The sequence below is a fragment of the Cetorhinus maximus genome, chromosome 9 (genome assembly GCF_964194155.1).
Source record: "Cetorhinus maximus chromosome 9, sCetMax3.hap1.1, whole genome shotgun sequence".
NCBI lineage: Eukaryota > Metazoa > Chordata > Chondrichthyes > Lamniformes > Cetorhinidae > Cetorhinus > Cetorhinus maximus.
The window spans coordinates 103,847,176-103,866,593 of NC_135887.1; the positions used below are offsets into that span (position 1 = coordinate 103,847,176).

The following is a 19,418-nucleotide window of genomic DNA, read 5'->3' on the forward strand; positions in this document are numbered from 1 at the left end:
AGGAGCCGTCTGTAGGCTCCTAAAGAGTTGCCTCACTGTGGGACAAAGTATAAATCGGGAAATAATGGAGGCATGTAAGAAGGGCGCTACAATTGTCATGGGTTATTTTAATCTGCATATTGATTGGACAAAGCAGATTGGCATGGGTAACATGGAAGGCAAATTTGTAGAGTGCATCTGGGATTGTTTCTTCGAACAATACGTTGCAGAACCTACCCGGGGACAGGTTTTTTTAGATCTAGCAATGTGTAATGAGGTAGGATTAATAAGAGATCTCTTAGTTAAAGATCGAGGGGATATCAATCACAACATGGTAGAATTCCAAATTCAGTTTGAGGGCGAGCAACTTAAGTAAGGGCAATTACAGAGCTATGAAGAAAGAGTTGTCTAAAGCGGGCTGGGAAAATAGACTAAAGGGAAGGTCAGTGGATCATCAGTGGCATACATTTAAGCAGCTATTTCATAATGCTCGGCAAAAATTTATCCCTCAAAAAGGGCTCAATGAGAAGGATGAACCAGTCGTGATTAACAAAGGCAGCCAAGGAGAGTATCCAATCAAAAACTAAGGCATACAAAGCAGCGAAAACTAGTGGTAGGCCAGAGGATTGGGGATTTTTTTTTCTTTTGGAGCCAACAGCGGATGACTAAAAAGCTAATAACAAGGGAGAAAATTGACAAGGAAAGTAAATTGGCAGGTGATATAAAAACAAACAGCAAGAGCTTCTACAGGTATAAAAAAAGAAAGAAAGTAGTTAAAGTGACCGTGGGACCCTTGGAGGATGCAACTGGAGAATTGATAATGGGGAACAGGGAAATGGCAGATAATTTAAACCAATATTTTGCATCGGTCTTCACAGTGGAGGACACTGTAAACGTTCCAAAGATATCAGATAAGCAAGGAGCTAATGGGAGGAAAAATCTTGCAACAGTCTCTATCACGATGGACAAAGTATTTGACAAACTAATGGGACCAAAGGCAGACCAGTCACCAGGACTTGATGGGCTGATGGCAGAGGTAGTGGAGGCATTCATCGAAATATTCCAGAACTCTGGATTCTGGGAGGGTCTCAGCGGATTGGAAATCCGCTGTGACGCTCCTGTTCAAGAAGGGAGGGAGACAAAAAGCATGAACTATAGGCCAGTCAGCCTAGCTAGAGTCCATTATTAAGGAAGAAATAGCAGGGCATTTAGAAAAGCTCAATGCAATCAAACAGAGTCAACATGGTTTTGTGAAAGGGAAATCATGTTTGACAAATTTGCTAGAGTTCTTTGAGGATACAACAAGCAGAGTTGATAAAGGGGAACAGGTAGATGCAGTGTATTTGGATTTCCAGAAGGCATTCGATATGGTGCCACATAAAAAATTATTGCACAAGCTAGGAGCTCGCGGTATTGAGGATAATGTATTAGCATGGATTGAGGATGGGTTAACACATAGAAGACAGAGTGTCTGGATTAATGGGTCTTTTTCAGGTTGGAAAGACTTAAGAAGTGGGGTGCTACAAGGATCAGTCCTAGGGCTTCAGTTATTTACTATCTATAATTAATGACTTGGAGGAGGGGGGCAGAGTGTAATGTATCCAAATTTGCTGATGATACAAAAATAAGTGAGAGGGCATGTTGTGATGAGGGCATAAGGGATCTGCAAGGGGATATAGGCAGATTGAGTGAGTGGGCAAAAACTTGGCAAATGGAGTTTAATGTAGGAAGTGTGAGGTCATGCAGTTTGGTAGGAAGGATCAAAAGGCAGACTATTTAAATGGAGAGAGACTCCCAAAAAAGTGCAGCACAGCGGGATCCAGGTGTTCTTGTGCATGAAACACAAATGTTAGCATGCAGGTGCAGCAAGTAATTAAGGCGGCAAATGGAATTTTGGCCTGTATTGCTAGGGGGTTGGAGTTTAAAAATGGGGAAGTCTTCTTACAACTGGTGAGGCCGCACCTGGACTACTGTGTACAGTTTTGGTACCCGTATTCAAGAAAGGATATATTGGCATTGGAGGCAGTTCAAAAGAGGTTCACTAGGTTGATTCCTGGGATGAAGGGGTTGATTTATCAAGAACAGCTAAACAGGTTATGCCTTTATTCATTAGAGTTTAGAAGAATGCGGGGTGATCTTATTGAAACGTACAAGATTCTGCGGGGGCTTGACAAGGTAGATGCTGAGTAGATGCTTCCACTAGTGGGGGAAAATCTCGAATTAGAGGACATAGTTACAAAATAAAGGGGCATTCATTTAAAACTGAGATGCGTTGGAATTTCTTCTCTCAGGGGGTCGTCAATGTCTGGAATTCTCTACCCGAGAGAGTTGTGGAGGCTAGATCATAAAGTATTTAAAGAGGAGGTAGATAGATTTTAGAAATATATATCGGGGAGTTGAGGGCTATGAGGAGCTGGTACGAAAGTGGAGTTGAGGCCTGGGGCAGATCAGCCATGATCTTATTGAATGGCAGGGCAGGCTTGAGGGGCTGAATTTCCTATTTCTGCTCCTATTTCTTATGTTATTATGCTCATCTTTGGTTTGTCTCATCATTGCCTACATCAGTGAAAGAGTTCTTTAAATTTCTTTTCCAAGTAGACATCTGTTTTTTTTTTAAACATTTACAAAAATATGCTTGCATGCAGCACTTTTGTATTCTGAACAGTGTGGAGTATTATTAACTTAGACAGGAAATCCATGACAGAATTGTAAGCTTTATGTTTGGTAAAAACATGTCGACTCATGATTTGGATACTGAACCTCCTTGATTTTTAGAAATTTGTCTCTTGATTTATGAGATGGTGGGGTTGGAAGTAGCCTTACTATCAGCAATTAGTACAGGGGTCTGGGAAATCGGACAGATTGGGTGAGCTTAATCGAAAAGCTGTCTGTTACAATGACCCAGGTTATGGAGATGGAGGACCACTGGTAAAACCAGTTAACATTGTAACATCCAATCAACTGCAGATGGAGCTACTGGGCCAGCCATTGCAACCATTGACAGTGCTGACCTTATACCAATCACCAGGGCATGGGGAAATTTTAAAGACACCACATGGAATTGAAAAATGCAGATCTTAAAACGGGTCTCATTTGCTGACCTGAACATTAGGGCAGCAGTCAACTGAATTATCTGCAGAAACTGTCAACAGTCTCAGTGGGAAACGTGAGCTCTCTGCTCCCAGATGGTCCAAGGGTCCATTGAGCACCCAACAGCTTTTGGCAATTGACTTTCGGTCCCAAGAGAGGACCCAGCCCAGGGTTCCACCACAGAGGGGTGCGCTTCATGACTACCTGTTCATGATATCCTGTTCAAACAAATATTTCTAAGTCAATTGCAACTGCTGTCCAAATGGAATTGGGAACATCACTCTTGAAAAATATACTCGGGAGGCCATTAATACATGGACCCTTCAGCAAGTGTGAGAAGTCACATTGCCCTTCCCACTGGTAGTGTCTGGAGCAAACCAGTGGGAGTCATAACAAGACACCATGAATTTATTCCTCAAAACTGAACAAATGGAACTTCATTTCAATCAATAACGAGTGTGGTTTGACAGTTCGCGAAAGATTCCAGGGAGGATAGAAAGCTCCCCCACTCCTACTCAGAATCTAGCCATCAGGTGCCAAAGGACTGGAGAACAGCTAATGTGGTTCCGCTATTTAAGAAGGGTTGTAGAAATAAGCCAGGGAACTACAGGTCAGTGAGTCTCATGTCAGTGGTAGGGAAGCTATTGGAGAAAATTCTGAAGGAGAGAATCTCTCTCTACTTGGAGAGGCAAGGTTTGATCAGGGATAGTCAGCGTGGCTTTGTCAAAGGGAGGTCATGCCTAACAAATTTGATTAAATTTTTTGAGGAGGTGACCAGGTGTGTAGATGAGGGTAGTGCAGTTGATGTAGTTTATATGGATTTCAGCAAAGCCTTTGACAAGGTCCCACATGGGAGACTTAAAAAGAAGGCAAATGCACAGGGTAATTTGATAAGGTGGATTCAAAATTGTCTTAGTTGTAGGAGACAGAGGGTGATGACAGAAGGATGCTTTAGTGACTGGAAGCCAGTGTCCAGTGGCGTACCACAGGGATCTGTGCTGGGTCCCCTATTATTCATCATTTATATAAACGATATAGATGACTATGTGGGGGGTAGGATTAGTAAGTTTGCGGTTAACACAAAGATTGGCTGGGTGGTTGACAGTGAGGTTGAGTGTCTTGGGCTACAGGAAGATATAGACGTGATGGTCAAATGGGCAGACGGAATTTAACCCTGAAAAGTGTGAGGTGATACACTTTGGAAGGAGTAATTTGACAAAGAAGTATTCAATGAACGGCATGACACTAGGAAGTTCTGAGGAACAAAGGGACCTTGGCGTGTGTGTCCATAGGTCTCTGAAAGCGGAGGGGCATGTTAGTGGGGTGGTGAAAAAGGCATATGGGACACTTGCTTTTGTCAATCGAGACATAAATTACAAAAGTAGGGAGGTCATGTTGGAGTTGTACAGAACCTTGGTGAGGCCACAGCTGGAGTACTGTGTGCAGTTCTGGTCGCCACATTATTGGAAGGATGTGATTGCACTGGAGGGGGTGCAGAGGAGATTCACTAGGATGTTGCCTGGGATGAAACATTTAAGTTATGCAGAGAGCTTGGATAGACTTGGGTTGTTTTCGTTGGAGCAGAGAAGATTGAGGGGCGACCTGATCGAGGTGTACAAGATTATATGGGGCATGAACAGGGTGGATAGGGGGCAGCTATTCCCCTTAGTTGAAGGGTCAGTCACGAGGGGACATAAGTTCAAGATGAGGGGCAGGAGGTTTAGGGGGGGATGTGAGGAAAAACTTTTTTACCCAGAGGGTGGTGACGGTCTGGAATGCACTGCCTGGGAGGGTGGTGGAGGTGGGTTGCCTCACATCCTTTAAAAAGTACCTGGATGAGCACTTAGCACGTCATAACATTCAAGGCTATGGGCCAAGTGCTGGTAAATGGGATTAGGTAGATAGGTCAGGTGTTTCTCAAGTGTCAGTACAGACTCGATGGGCCAAAGGGCCTCTTCTGCACTGTGAGATTCTGTGATCAGAAACCCCCCCTCCTCAGGGCTAGCATGGGACTGATGGAATCCAAAACGACAAATATTGACTTTGACCGCCAGCAACATGACCAGACTTATATTTGTCAAATAAAGTTGCAGTCTTGACCACATTGTCTGTTCTTCCTGTCCAAAGAAAGGGACAGTAAGTCACAATCTCAGAACCAACAAAGGGAGTCAGCATCTCCAAAGTCAGTAGTGAAGTTACGACACGATAGCTATGCTAAACCTGTAATTTCTGTTATACATTAGGGGCAACTATGCTTGCATACACAGGTTACAGTCATCATCCATACTCCATAGCCTGAACAGCATGTTGCATGCTCTTAACAGGCTATGATAATTCGTCACATTGTGTTTAAATTGGGTTCAGGTCAACATCGTTGCAGGGTAAAATCAGCTTCAAAAATTGACAATGCAAACAAATGAAGGACGATCCATACTGGGAACTGATTATAAAACCAGCATGATATTATTAGAATCATGGGAATGGATACAGTATAGAAGGAGGCCATTCAGCCAGTTGTGCCCATTTTGACACTCTGCAAGAGCAACTTAGCTAGTCATACTCCTTTGCCTGTTCACCTCGACCTGAAAATTTGTCTCTTCAACTTGTTATTTTTATTCGTTCATGGGATATGCGTGTCACTAGCTAGGCCAGCATTTATTGCCATCCCCAATTGCCTTTGAAAAGGTGGTCGTAGGCTGCCTTCTTGAACTGCTGCAGTCCATGTAGTATAAGTACACACACTATTAGGAAGGGTGTTCCAGGATTTTGACCCAGTGACAGCAAAGGAACATCGATATAGGATCCAGGTTAGGATAGCTCGTGACTTGGAGGGGAACTTGCAGGTGGTGGTGTTCCCATGCATCTGCTGCCCTTGTCCTTCTAGGTGGTAAAGGTCATGGGTTTGGAAGGTGCTGCCAGTGCAGCCTTGGTGAGTTGCGGCAGTGCATCTTGTAGATGGTACACACTGCTGCTATTGTACATCAGTGGTGGAGGGAGTGAATGTTTAAGGTGGTGGATGGGATGCCAATTAAGCAGGCTGCTTTGCCCTGGATGGTGTTGAGCTTCGCTTGTTGTTGGAGCTGCACTCAGCCAGGCAAGTGAAGAGTATTCCATTACACTCCTGGCTTGCACCTAGTAGATGGTGGACAGGATTTGGGGAGTCAGGAGCTGAATTATTTGCAACAGAATTCCTAGCCTCTGAATTGTTCTTGTAGCCACAGTATTTATATGGCTGGACCAATTCAGTTTTTGATCAATGGTCACACACACACACACACCCCCGCCCCCCACCACCCAGCCACCCACCAACCAGGGTGTTGATCGTGAGTTTCAGCGATGGTAATGCCATTGAACATCATGGGGAGATGGTTGGATGCTGTCTTGTTGGTGATGGTGATTGCCTAGCACCTGTGTGGCACAAATGTTACTTGCCACTTGTCAGCCCAAGTCTGAATGTTGTCCAGGTCTTGCTGAATATGAGCATGGACTGCTTCAGTAACCGAGGAGTCACGAATGCACAATGTCCAGTATCAATCATCAGCGAACATCCCCACTTCTGACCTTATGTTGGAGGGAAGGTCATTGACAAAACAGCAAAAGATGGTTTGGGTTGGGGACACTACCCTAAGAAACTCCTGGTGTGATGTCCCAGGACTGAGATGATTGACCTCCAACAACCACAACAATCTTCCTTTTGTACTGGATAGGACACCAACCAGTGGCGAGTTTCCCCTCCGAGATTGCCATTGACTTCAGTTTTGCTAGGGGTCCTTGATGCCACACTCGGTGAAATGCTGCCCTGATGTCAAGGGCAGTCACTCACAACACACCTCTGGGATTCAGCTCTTTTGTCCATGTTTGGACCAAGGCAGCAATGAGGTCAGGAGCTGAGAAGCCCTGGCGGAACCCAAACTGAGCGTCAGTTAGCAGATTTTTGTTGACTAAGTGCTGCTTGATAGCAGTGTCAATGACACTTCCCATCACTTTGCCGATGATCAAGAGCAGACCGTTTTGGGCAGTAATTGGCCAGGTTGAATTTGTCCTGCTTTTTGTGGACAGGACATATCTGCACCATTTTCAACATTGCCAGGTAGGCACCAGTGTTGTTGCTGTACTGGAACAGCTTGGCTAGGGGTGCAGCAAGTTCTGGGAAACAAGTCTTCAGTTCCATTACCGGAATTTGTCAGGGCCCACAGCCTTTGCAGTATCCAGTACCTTCACCATTTCTTAATATCACGTGGAATGAATCAAACTAGCTGAAGACTGACATCTGCGATGCTGGGGAAATCAGGAGGGGGCCTTATTTAATTCCCCTTTGAAAGTCCCAGTTGTATCTGTCTGCAGCACAATTTCATGTAATGCACTCCAGCTCCTAACCATTCAATGCATATAATAGTTTTCATGTCGCTAATCACTCTAAATCAGTGCTTCTGGTTCTCAACTCTTCCGCTAATGGGAACAATTTCTCTCCATCCACACCCCTATGATATTTCCTCTCAATCTTCTCTCCTCGAAGGAGAGTAGTCCCAGCTTCTCCAAACTATCCACACAACAGAAGCTTCTAATCCTTGGAACCGATCTCAAACATTTCTTGTACCCTCTAACACCTTCATATCCTTCCTGAAGTGTGGTGCCCAGAAGTGGACACAATACTCCAGTTGAGGTCGAACCAGAGTTTTATAAAGGTTTATCATAACTTCTTGGCTTTGTACTCTATGCCTCTATTTATAAAGCCCAGATTCTCTTATGTCTCTTAAATTATTTTCTCACCCTGCTCTGTCACCTTCAAAGATTTGTACACATATACACCTAAGTGTGTCTGTTCCTACACTCCCTTAGCTCCTTTTGTTTTATATTGCCTTTCCTCTTCCTTGCTCCCAAAACATATCACTTCACACTTCTTTACTTTGAATTTCACCTGCATGTATCACCCATTCCACCAGCCTATGTCCTCTTAAAGTCTGTCATTATCCTTTTCACAGTTCACAATACGTTCAGATTTTCCAGCCACTAGGTATTCCCATTGTATACCTTCCTCCAGTCCTAAAAAAACTGTTATCACGACAGAAAATGCTGGAAAAACTCAGCAGGTCTAGCAGCATCTGTGAGGAAGAGAAACAAGAGTTAACATTTCGAGTCCATATGACCCTTCTTCAGAGCGAAGAAGGGTCATATGGACTCAAAATGTTAACTGTTTCTCTTTCCACAGATGCTGCTAGACCTGCTGAGTTTTTCCAGCATTTTCTGTTGTTATTTCAGGATTTCCAGCATCCGCAGTGTTTTGTTTTTAACTGATGTCACTACTGTTTTCTATCACTTAGCCAACTTCATATCCACATCCACCCTAACCACTTTCTCTTTTATTCCACGGGCTTCAACTTTGCTGACAAGTCTATTGTGTGGCACGCTTATCCAATGCCTTTTGTAAGTCCAGACACACCATGTTGCATTATCCTCATCAACCCCCTCTCAGTTTTTTTGATGAAGTTAAACAAGTTAGTTAAACATGATTTGGCTTTAACAAATTTGTGTTGGTTTGCTCTAATTAGTCCACATTTGAACAAGTGATTGTAGTTTGGGACAAAATTATTGTTTCTACAAGCTTTCCACCACCTCGGTTAAACTAACTGGCCTGCCAATGCTGGGCTTATTGTTGCACCCTTCCTTCAACAAGGGTGCAACCTTTGCAACTCAGCAGTCCTGACACCGTGCCCTATATAAGGAAGATTGGAAGATTGTGGCCAGTGTCTTCATATTTTTCACCTTACTTCCCTCGGGTGCGTCCCCTCTGGTCCTGGTGACTTACAGCCTGTCTAGGACCTCTTCTTTATCAATTTTTAGACCATCCAGTGTCTCAACTACCTCCTCTCTCACTATGACTTTGGCAGCAGCATCTTCCTTGGAAAAGATAAATGCAAAGTAACTCACTGAGCAACTCAAAGAAGATGCAGGCCTGATCGCCCTGGACCAGAGCCAGCCCTTCCATTTGGAGGTAGGAGTAACTGATCAGAGCTTAGTAGCTGCCCTACACAAAATCAAGGCTATTTCAAAACCTAATTTTTGGGAAACTTTAGGAAATTAACCAACTTTTTAAAAATACAACTGCACTATGGTACTGATCAACTACTTTATCCTGAAGCAAAGGTTTTCAAATTTGTGGGGGGGGAACCTCCAAACAACATTTAACTCTTCTTTGATTTACATCTTAATATTTTAAAGAAAGTAACTTGCAAATCACTGAGGCACACACTTATCTCTCTCCACTACTTTAAGAGCTTTAACCCATTTAATTTTAATGGAATAAAGCTTGGGCCTGCAGCTTCAGGAGGAAGGAAAAGAAGTAGGAGCAGAATAGATCTAGGTTCAAGTAAATGTTGTTAAACATTAATGAGCAGCATTACTTAATCACTGAAGTTTCCTCTGTGTGACCTGCACACTTGTGAAAACTAGTCACATCATTCATTAAGCTCCCAATCAGTATAATAAGCTATACATAAAATCATAAAAACATTCGAAAATCTCAATGTTAAAATTACAGCAGTCTATTTAAGATAGATTAAACTTGGAAAAAGTAATAACCTTTGTTTTAATACAAACAGATGCTTGGTGTGCAGCTTTTGGGTGTTTTCCAAAGCCTCAATAAAAATTCAAAATTGAAGTTTGGATCTTAAATGCGATTACTGAAATCTGACATGCCAAGTAAAAAAGCAATCTTGAATCCTGTACAAAAAAACTACATTTTCAGTATGGGACAGACTTAATATGTACATTATTCAGAGGAATACATTTCTCTCAATTTCTCCCTTTAACTCATACTGCTTACAATAAAGTGACAGCACTGTTCATTCATACAGCTTACTCAAGTCTTCAATATTCTCATTACATATGGATGGTGAAAGGGAGCAAATTTTTTTAAAATCTTGTAACTATTAGAGGGAATTATTTTAGTTAAACAAATGTTCCCCCAATCAAAGAATGTCTCAAAATTGTACATTTGCCACACATGGCAACGGCTTATACTTAACAGCATAATGGTTGGCTTCTCCCTCCAGAGTCCAGTCTCAGCAAAGCTCACAACAAATGAATCACAGGAAGGAAGCCACACCCTCAGCTACTCCCATCATCCTAACAGCCCATCATGTAACACCTGTCAAACAGCAATTGCTGCTCGAAAACCAATAACTTAGTGCAAATAGATTTGGAAAAAATTTGAATTAATCAGAACATGACCTGCTGATCAGCAATATTGACAAAAAAAGCCAAAAATTCTCTCTTCCCCACCACTTCCCAAAAAAGGAGTTGCAAAGCCCAAAGGAAAACATCACATTGGTGAGAACATCACTTGAGTTCTCACTTTGAAAAGGCGCTAATCTCAAATTTCATTGCTGGTTAAAACTGGATAGAGTTTTAAATCATGAAAACCCAACAAAGAAGTAACACACATACATAACACTTTACACATACGCATAAACTGTATAGAGGCCATGAAGTCAAGGGCTAGTTATCAATTTATTTCAACTTAGGGCAAGTTCTTAGACTCCTGACAAATAGTTATATGCAGTGTGCCAGTTTTAGTTTATTTGAAGAATCTTTTGGCTAAGTAGGAATTATTCCATACCAAGAATGCCATTGCAGCCGAAAGCAGAAATAAAACAATCGATATTGAAGAGTCCGTACCGTTTAATACTCAAAAATAGTGGGAATACAAACAAAAGGAGCTATTAATTATTTTGCAAACCATCTTTCTCAAACATTTAAGGCCAGGTGCAAAGTTTAATTCAGTTAATAAAGCCCATAGTGGAGTTTTACCTCCATTCAAACATGCAATCCAGGTTAGTCAAAAAGCGAGGAGGCCTACTAATGTAAAAGCAAAAAACTGCAGATGCTGGAAATCCAAAACAAAAACAAAAATACCTGGAAAAACTCAGCAGGTCAGGCAGCATCTGCGGAGAGGAACACAGTTAACGTTTCGAGTCCGAATGACCCTTCAACAGAACTAAGTAAAAATAGAACAGAGGTGAAATATAAGCTGGTTTAAGGTGGGGTGGGACAAGTAGAGCTGGATAGAGGGCCAGTGATAGGTGGAGATAACCAAAAGATGTCCCAGACAAAAGGACAAACAGGTGTTGAAGGTGGTGATATTATCTAAAGGAATGTGCTAATTAAGGGTAGAAAGCAGGACAAGCAAGGTACAGATGGCCCTAGTGGGGGTGGGGTGGGGTGAAGGAATTGAAAAAGGCTAAAAGATAGAGATAAAACAATGGATGGAAATACTTTTAAAAATAATGGAAATAGGTGGGAAAAGTAAAAACTATATAAATTATTGGAAAGGCGGGGGGGGGGGGGGGGGGGGCGGAATCGGAAAGGGGGTGGGGATGGAGGAGAGAGTTCATGATCTAAAATTGTTCAACTCAATATTCAGTCCGGAAGGCTGTAAAGTGCCTAGTCGGAAGATGAGGTGCTGTTCCTCCAGTTTGCGTTGAGCTTCACTGGAACAATGCAGCAGGCCAAGGACGGACATGTGGGCATGGGAGCAGGGTGGAGTGTTGAAAGGGCAAGCGACAGGGAGGTCTGGGTAATTGCGGACAGACCGAAGGTGTTCTGCAAAGCGGTCACCCAGTCTGCGTTTGGTCTCTCCAATATAGAGGAAACCGCATTGGGAGCAATGAATGCAGTAGACTAAATTGAGGGAAGTGCAAGTGAAATGCTGCTTCACTTGAAAGGAGTGTTTGGGCCCTTGGACGGTGAGGAAAGGGGAAGTAAAGGGAAAGGTGTTGCACCATCTGTGTTTGCATGGGAAGGTGCTGTGGGAGGGGGTTGAGGCGTAGGGGGTGATGGAGGAGTGGACCAGGGTGTCCTGGAGGGAACGATCCCTACGGAATGCCGCCAGGGGGGGTGAAGGGAAGATGTGTTTGGTGGTGGCATCATGCTAGAGTTGGCTGAAATGGCGGAGGATGATCCTTTGAATGCGGAGGCTGGTGGGGTGATAAGTGAGGACAAGGGGGACCCTATCATGTTTCTGGGAGGTAGAAGAAGGTGTGAGGGCGGATGCGCGGGAGATGGACCGGACACGGTTGAGGGCCCTGTCAACCACCGTGGGTGGAAAACCTCGGTTAAGGAAGAAGGAAGACAGGTCAGAGGAACTGTTTTTGAAAGTGGCATCATCAGAACAGATGCGACAGAGATGAAGGAACTGAGAGAATGGGATGGAGTCCTTACAGGAAGCAGGGTGTGAGGAGCTGTAGTCGAGGTAGCTGTGGGAGTCGGTAGGCTTGTAATGAATATTGGTGGACAGTCTATCACCAGAAATTGAGACAGAGAGGTCAAGGAAGGGAAGGGAAGGGAAGTGTCAGAGATGGACCATGTGAAAATGATGGAGGGGTGGAAATTGGAAGCAAAATTAATAAATTTTTCCAGGTCCAGGCGAGAGCATGAAGCGGCACCGAAGTAATCATCGATGTACCGGAGAAAGAGTTGTGGGAGGGGGCCAGAGTAGGACTGGAACAAGGAATGTTCCACATACCCCATAAAGAGACAGGCATAGCTGGGGCCCATGCGGGTACCCATAGCCACACCTTTTATTTGGAGGAAGTGAGAGGAGTTTAAGGAGAAATTGTTCAGTGTAAGAACAAGTTCAGCCAGACGGAGGAGAATAGTGGTGGATGGGGATTGTTCGGGCCTCTGTTCGAGGAAGAAGCGGAGAGCCATCAGACGATCCCGGTGGGGGATGGAGGTGTAGAGGGATTGGACGTCCATGGTGAAGAGGCGGCGGTTGGGGCCAGGGAACTGGAAATTGTTGATATGATGTAGGGTGTCAGAGGAATCACGGATGTAGGTGAGAAGGGACTGGACAAGGGGAGAGAGAATGGAGTCAAGATAGCAAGAAATTAGTTCCATGGGGCAGGAACAGGCTGACACGATCGGTCTGCCGGGACAGTACTGTTTGTGGATTTTGGGTACGAGGTAGAAGCGGGCCGTCCGAGGTTGGGCAACTATCAGGTTGGAAGCTGTGGAAGGAAAATCTCCAGAGGAGATGAAGTCAGTAACAGTCCTGGAAACAATGGCTTGATGTTCAGTGGTGGGGTCATGGTCCAGGGGGAGGTAGGAGGAAGTGTCTGCGAGTTGACACTCAGCCTCTGTGAGGTAGAGGTCAGTGCGTCAGGCAACAACAGCACCACCCTTGTCAGCGGGTTTGATGACAATGTCAGGGTTGGACCTGAGAGAACGGAGTGCAGCAAGTTCAGAGAGAGACAGGTTAGAGTGGGTGAGAGGAGCAGAGAAATTGAGACGATTAATGTCACGCCGACAGTTCTCAATGAAAAGATCAAGAGAAGGTAAGAATCCAGAGGGAGGGGTCCAGGTGGAGGGAGGATAATGGAGGTGGATAAAAGGATCCGTTGAACGGGGAGAGGACTCCTGCCCAAAGAAGTGAGCACAGAGACAAAGGCGGCGGAAGAAGAGTTCAGCATCGTACCAAGCCCAAAATTCATTGAGATGAGGGCGTAAGGGTATGAAACTAAGTCCTTTGCTGAGCACTGAACGTTCAGCGTTGGAGAGGGGAAGGTCAGGGGGTATGGTGAATACACGGCCGGGGCTGGGATTGGAAGATGGGATGGGGACAGAGGGACAGGCAGAGGTGGAGAGTCCTGGATGGGTGTTGGCGTCGATGAGTTGTTGGAGGCCTACTAATAATTTTGTGCTTGTGGAATCCTCCATTCTTTACATTTACCTCTTTTTCAATACTACCTATACAAAATGCCATGGAGGAAAATATATCACAGAAAAATTATTACTACTTTCATCATGTGTCAATAAATGCAAGATTTTCCCCCGAGATAAGGGGATCATGAGAAGAAAATTGTGACTACAATGCAAGAGCTACTGTTTTGTACAATACTGGTAGTGCCAAAAGCACTGCAAAATGGTAAAATGAGAGTAAACTTACCTTTGTACTATAGTTTATTCAAAATTCATAAATACCCATCACCCTTTTTTAAAAAAAGTATGGAAAGATCAAGCCCGTCAAATAAAGAAACAGAAGGAATGCCTGTTCAGTCATTTATAGACTAGAAACATTGAATGGTTACAACACAGAAGACGACCATTGAGTCAGTCATCTCCCTGCAAGAGCAATGCAACTCATACCACTGCCACACCCTTTGCTCGTGGCCTTGCAAATTTTTTTTCCCTTCAGATGCTTATCCAGTTGCCTTTTAAAAGCCATGCCTGAATTTACCTCCAGGCAGCGCATTCCAGGTCATAGCTACTTGCTGCATAAAAAAAAGATTTTCTTCATGTCACCTTTGGTTTGACTCAATTGGATACCTACACCAGATGCTTAACTTAACGTTGCAATATATAAAACTAAGAAATCTGAGTACATTATTTTCTGTAAATGCAAGAAACAGGAGGACAATCATAAAATTAGAGATTATAAAAAATTACTTGGAGCGAACAGATAAAGTTTATCCATGTTAAGGCTCAATTTGTTTAATACATCCATTAGCAAACTATTTTTGTAATTGTTGAAGTGAATTTCAGACTTTGGCAAACAATTTCAGTTACAGCAGCATGAGCTCCATTTCCCATTCCTGCTCTTCATAACAAACACTAAAATAATAAAAATACAAAGTTGCGATCCTGTACCAGAGCCAGGTCATTCTAATACCTGTGCAGCGCAACAGTTAAACAAATACAAACAAAACACACAAAACACTACTTAAAATTGGAGGGTTAAAAATGCCTAGGCTCCACAATATATGTACACGTTAATTGAAACAAAATTCATTCCATTATACTGCATAACAAACAAACTGTTAAAAATATTTAGGCAATGTATTTGTCATACCATTTCTGGCTACAATTGTACAGACTCGTTTTAGAATTCTCAAAATATAAAGCCATCAAGGACAAGTCTGGAATAAAACAAACAGGATTCTATTTGATTCAAGAACATCTAAACCTAACCAGGATTCGAACACAAAATCCTTATTGTTTAAAGAGGACTCCAATTTTTTTTGCCCAAATACACTACTTGAATTTTGATCAAAAGGAATAAATCCTTAATTAGAAGAGGTGCAGAACAGTTATCCAGTCAATTCAAATCACTCAAGGAAGAAATGCCTTGGAGCATGCAGGGAAATCACAAGCTTAACTTGTGAGAGATCAGCTCATGAATGCAGTGCAGCAATATCAAAGTTTAACATGTATGAGTTTTTAATCTTAGTTTGAAAACTACAGGTGTGGTTCAACATCATTAAATTTGTTTTACAATAAAGTCTACACAGGACTCGAGTAAAAATTATTTCTAACTATCGCAAGGCACGTGGAACACAATTCAAACAAGCTTGGAGTTAATTAGTTAAAAGATAACCTTTTACCTTACAAGGTTAGAAGTAGAGGTGTGAAAGCAATAAACAATAGAGGGCTTTCTATCTAAGCTTATAATGGAACCAGGTCTATCCTTGTCTCAACTAAAGATTTAAATTGTAGCTGCCAAATGAAAGCTAAAAGTAACTGGTGGGGCCCAACAAGCCTAGAGAGGGCAATTATATCCGCTAGAGATAGCCATTATACCCATTACTCATATGGGTCGCAATATCAAGGCACTTGATTTTAAAAGTAAAAAATTGCTCATCTGCATTTCTCTTTGAACCATCCCAAAGCATGCCACATTGTCATGGGCTGTAGGGGTTAGAAGTTTCTTTTGTTTAATTAGCCGGGTTTTTCCTCACAGAAGGCAATTGCAGGTTTGGTCTTCTGTAGGCTGCATCTCACCGAGTCAAGTGCAGCCTGCACCTTAAGCAGAGAAAATATTAACTTGATTCTTTATTGCACGAAATGTGGATGGGGGCTTGAACTCAGTTTGGAATTCATGAGGGGAGTAAAGCTGGGAGGGTTGCCTATTCTGAAGCTACAGGAAGAAATTTACAGTGGTCCTCATAGAGCCTTGTGGCAGAAAATAGTCAGTCAATGGAGTTTTTCTGTGAGAAGGCAGTTGGATATCTACCGGCAGCCAGGACAAGAAGCTGGGAAGTCCACAGTTGTGAGGATCTTTAATGAAAAGCTGGACAATCGCTTAGCCAAAACCTAATGGAAGGATCCCCATAAATCTCGTACCTTGGAGAAAGCTGGAATACTGAGGAGAAATTAAAGTAAATTCCGGAGGGTTGTGGCATACTTTTGGATTGGTCTCAGAAGTGAATGAACCTTCAAGATTACTGTAACATATAAAGGGAACTCTTTTGTGTGTGTGTGTATGTGTGTGTGTGTGTGTGTGTGTGGGGCGGGGGGGGGGGGGTGAAGAGTAGAACTGAGTTTGCAGCATAAGACTTTGTAAACTAAAGTGTTATTGTTGCTTGCCTAATTTTTTCTGATACAATAAGGTTTTGGTCAAAAAAAAATGTGAAATCTTTGGCGTTGTTCAGTCAGTTAATTACTGGGTGTTTGGATTTCTCTTGAAATGTTGATGTTAAACACAATTGTAACAATATCTACCATTGGAACATGAATTCACGAATGCATTCTGGTTCTGAGCACACAGACAAATCTAAATGCTGTTTATTGTATATATATATATATGTGTAAAAGTCGAATTTTTGATACTTTTTTTTAGGCAAAAAGTTAAGGGGTCAACTTTTACATGTGTAACATTTGAGGGCTTACTTTCAACTACTGACACTTACAGCTCTCACAGCCAGCAGATAACAGTGCTGGGTTTTCAGTGTCTGTTCCAATTTGTTTTTGAGAGGCTTATTTTCAACCACCAATGTTTGCAGCTCACACAGCAGCTGGATACTCCACACAGATACCTCTTGGGTTGGTGCAAACTGACTCTGCAGTTTGGTCCTATCTTAATTAATGACGGAGGTAAGTTCCCCCATATTAGTGGGAAAATTGCACTCTGTTTTAGCACTGATATAAAAAGATCAGAAAATCCTGCTTCAAATCTTGGTCACTTTGCCATGAGATACAAATCATCCAGCTGAGGTCATTGAGCTTCAGCTATAGAATACGGGAAGTCTAAAGTTCAGTTGAACCTGGCATTCAAACCTGGGCATTTCGAATAATTCTAGAACAATAATTATCATGTAACATATCCTTAGCCACCATGATTAAACCAACTGGCAGGGAGGAATTACAAAGCTGGCCTTTGAGGCTACTGCTACAACAACTGGTGGACAGTTGGCTTATTGCACACACAAAGACGATATTCAATATATCAAAATTGGTCAGTAGTAGTGATTAAAAATATTAACTTTCAACCTACAGTACTTTTTTTTTACACTTCAAAAAACAGCTTTTACAAACTATTTTTTGGGTTCTCATGCCACGGAAAAAGCAGTAGTACCAGATTTTTCAGATCTTTGCTGGTATAGCTACCAATTCAGCTGCTACAAGTTGATGAATCTCATCCCCACCCTCCAGGAAAGCACTTGTTCTCAGAATCCTTATCTTGCTGTCATTGGGACAGGATTAGGTATTATCAACCTCTGACTTGCCATTTGTCACAAAGCACAACAGAACACAAATATGCAATGTCACCCTAGATCAATAAGGAAATTTTAAACACTTCATAATTTAAATGGGCAAAATCAGATGTTAATATGAGCCATCACAAGGTGTGGAATGAATTTTCCACTCCTCCCCACAACTGCCAAACTGTTTCCGCAAAGCCAACAAGTCCCGAATTTCTATATCGTGGCGGTAAAATGAATTTAGAGTTGTTATTGTGCTGTAGCTCCAAGGTAAGTTGCTATCTTACAAGCCTGTAGGACAAAGACACATAGCTATACTAACCACATCCTTGCAGCATAACACTGGCATAATTTCTGCAATGTGTCGACAGCACCAAGAAAATGGAGGAAACAGTCCAGACCGACGAGAAAATAATGATTCCAATAGGTAATTGATGGTGACTTCGTTTTATGAGTCACTGCTGTAATTTTTCCCCTCTACAATCTCCCCAAATGCTTTTGCCTTTTTATCAGAAATTTTTTAAAAAGCTCTATAGATTCTTTAATTAAATCAAAACCACGTGCGTAACAAAGGATGAAAGATGCTACACAACTACATTTTATTCATAAATATCACAAATGTACAAAAACAAATTGATAAAGGGATAGTTTAAATTTTATTTTGAAGCTCATGTGAATGGAAAAGCATTTTTTAAAATGTTAAATAATACACAATGCTGTCACTCTCAATTAGGAGTTCTCTCTTCAGCAACATCCAATCAATGCATGTTGCTTGCCAAAATAGTCAATTCTTTTAAAAAAAACTTGAGCAAATGACTTTATATAATCAGTATTTTTCTTCAATGATCAACCTTCAAGTTGAGATTATAAACAGCGTGGCATCTCCGAAAGATCTGAATTTAAAAAGGGACACCATGTCTAAGTTTACATATGACAGGAAATGGGGTAGGAGTGGAGGAATGGTTGGCACCTTCCTGTTCACCTGGACTCAGGAATAAAGATAAATTGGTCCCACCATTGTGGGCAGGATGCCAGTCAGGAGGTCTGGAAGTCCCACAGGGTTTTGAAAACTATCTTGCCACTTTCCTCTCTCACTGAACTTTACCATCACAGGAGAGGTACCATCAACACCATCCAACAAGAGAGAATCCAACCATCTCCCCTTGACATTCAATGGCATCACTGAATCCCATACTAATACCACCCTGGGGATTACCATTGACCAGAAACTAAATTGGACGAACCATATAAATACTATGGCTACAAGAGGTCAGGCACTGGGAATTCTGCAGCAAGTAACTCACCTCCTGGCTCCCCAAAGCCTGTCCACCATCTACAAGGCACAAGTCAGGAGCGTGATGAAACACCTTCCACTTGCCTGGATGAGTACGGCTCTAACAATGCTCAAGAAGCTCAACACTATCCAGGGTGATTGGCACCCCATCCACCACCTTACACATTCACTCGCTCCACAACTGACACACAGAGGCAGCAGTGTGTACCAGCTACAAGATGCATTGCAGCAACTCACCAAGACTCCTTCGATAGCATCTTCTAAAACTGTGACCTCTACCTCCCAGAAGGACAAGGGCAGCAGATGCATTGGAACACTACTAACTTTAGCTGTTCTTGATAAGTCAAGCCTAACATCCCAGGAATCAGCCTAGTGAATCTCTTTTGAACTGCCTCCAATGCCCTTATGCCAGAAGGACAATACCTTCAAAATTGGACTGCTTAAGAAATAGGGGTAGGAGGCCAGTCAGCCCTTTTAACATGTTCCGCAACTCAACAAGATCATTGCTGATCTTCTACCTCAAATCCCCTTTTTCCCCGTTGCTCCTCAACTTCTTCCTCCTGCTTCGGCTCTAATAC

General features: G+C 42.6%; 1 protein-coding gene across 3 annotated transcripts in view; it reads right to left on the reverse strand.

Moving 5' to 3' along the window:
* rras2 (RAS related 2) overlaps positions 1–19,418 on the reverse strand; it is a 103,612-nt gene that overhangs the window by 30,402 nt on the left and 53,792 nt on the right. The window contains exon 1 of one of the 3 annotated variants that reach the window (XM_078549244.1): positions 8,838–8,856. The exons of the other annotated variants lie outside the window; for them this stretch is intronic. The gene's annotated coding sequence lies outside the window, so the exon portion shown is untranslated. Of the gene's footprint in view, positions 1–8,837; positions 8,857–19,418 lie in introns of those variants that run through there. 3 annotated transcript variants of the gene reach the window in all.